The following is a 2,500-nucleotide window of genomic DNA, read 5'->3' on the forward strand; positions in this document are numbered from 1 at the left end:
CCTGCCTTGAACTTGGCCACCAAGCGCCTCACTGTTCTCTCGTTCACGCCAGTATTGTTCACTATTTCCTTTGTTTGCAGACCTAAATTATGACAGGTTATCACTCTAACAATGTCATCGTGACATCACTTGGGGGGGGGGGGGTTTGATAGACAAAAAATGCCACGCGAACTCACAAAAGAACGATTGCAACTCGGCCCTCTCAACCTGACACAACCTCACTCCACGACTTCGGGAAACACACTGACTAACTTCCACTACACAGATATGTAGATGCTAACTTGTAAAAAAAGATGCCAATTAGTCTATTTGTCCCAGTCGATTTTTTCCCCGATAAACCCCATGCCTCCGATTTACCCGGGACGCTGTGTCCGGCCCACTACCCGGACACAGCGATCCGCACTGACTGTATATATATATATATATATATATATATATATATATATATATATATATATATATATATATATATATATATATATATATATATATATATGTATGTATATATATATATATATATATATATATATATATATATATATATATATATATATATATATATATATATATATATATATATATATATATATATATATATATATATATATGTGTGTGTGTGTGTGTGTGTGTGTGTGTGTGTGTGTGTGTGTGTGTGTAATCGCAAACGATTGTATTCAAAATGAATCATTTTTATTCACGATTCAAGAAATGATTTTTTTTTCTTCGTTTTCCCTTCTCTTGTCTTCTACCTCAAAAGCTTTCCTGTTATTAGTTTCTTGTGCGTCTCTCCTCTCCCTTGTCTCTTCCTCTCTTTATTTCCTTACCTCCCCAATCATTTCATTCTTGCCCTCTCTCTATCTCCATTTGCATTGTATTTCTCCCGTCTATCCCTTTCCCTTTTCTTCCCATTACATCGTTCCCTTCCTCTTCCAATAAAGACGAGCTTCATACTCAGAGGTCTCCGATTATCCCTTCGCAGTTTCAAACAAAAAAATTCTGTTTACGTTTGTCCAGGTAAGCGGCTACTTGCCTGCAGAGAGAGTGCTATATCTATGAAGGAATATGATTATGTAGTTACTGGTATGTACGTATGTATGTATGTATGTATGTATGTATGTATGTATGTATGTATGTATGTATATATATATATATATATATATATATATATATATATATATATATATATATATATATATATATATATATATACTCATACACACACACACACACACATATATATATATATATATATATATATATATATATATATATATATATATATATATATATATATATATTGACGTAAAGGAGTGATATTGTGGTCACCAACCGGTAAAAATAACAACAAAAGAGGGTAAAAATGACGGTCTTTTACTGAAATACGGATGAGAACAATATATTTTTACGGAGAACTTAGAATTAAAATTATGTTTTTTTGATAGCGTTTATAACTGTTTAGGGATCGACCTTTATTTTTAGTTTCCCTTGTGATAATTTTTCGCGAATGTGCCGTGTATACTTCTAATATTTGTTCTAGATGATGCCCATTAAATTTATTTTAATGACTGTATAAAATCATTATGTCTTGCTAATTAATTGATTGTTTTTAGTTTAATTTATGAAAAAAAAATATGGTAAACATTTGTTTTTTACACTTTTTTTTTTATCATGGGATTTCTGAAGTAAAGAATAATACAAGTGACAGTAGTATTCGTCCATTGAATCCTGAATCGAGGATGAACCCGTGAGAAATAAAGCTTCCATAACTTTAGTTTCTTCAGAAGGCTCATCAACATCAGAACGAACACCCATATATACAGTGACCTTAGATGTCAGGAGCCTAGAAAACTTCAAATCAATCAATCAATCAAACACTATTGATCTTATCATCAACTCCTAGCTCGGGCATGCACTAACCCTTTCCAGTATTGCACAGACTCATCTCTGTCTGTTATTTACATTTCACATTCAGCAAATCTTCTAAACTCTCTCCCCATCCCGATAGGACTGAATTAGCTCCGCCAATAAATCTCTACTTTTATCTTTAATTCCTCTCTCCATTTACTTCCCTACAATGCATCTTTTTTATTCCCCAAAAAATTTCTATTCAGAGTCTCCCCTCTATTTTCGTCATTGGTTACCTTTTTCTCTTTCGCTTTATCATTATCTCCCATTTCGATACACTTATTTACCTTCACCAGCAGCTCTTCTTTCCTACCATGCAACAGCGCTTCTGATAAACAATTTTTCCTTCAGTGAATCTTTCATCTCCTCATTCCACCACTGTTTACTTGCATTTCCTCTTCCCAACCTCGTGCACTTACAAACACTGCTTTCTTTTCTGTTCCTTTACACTAGCCCCAAGTTCTTTCAGTTTTTCCGTATATATTCTATGCTCTTCATTACCTCCGGCCACGAAATTGGAAGGAGGTTATGTTTTATTCCTTGTTTGCGTGTTTGTGTGTTTGTTTGTAAACAGCTTCCTGACCACAATTCTAAT

Source organism: Palaemon carinicauda, chromosome 12 (genome assembly GCF_036898095.1).
Source record: "Palaemon carinicauda isolate YSFRI2023 chromosome 12, ASM3689809v2, whole genome shotgun sequence".
NCBI lineage: Eukaryota > Metazoa > Arthropoda > Malacostraca > Decapoda > Palaemonidae > Palaemon > Palaemon carinicauda.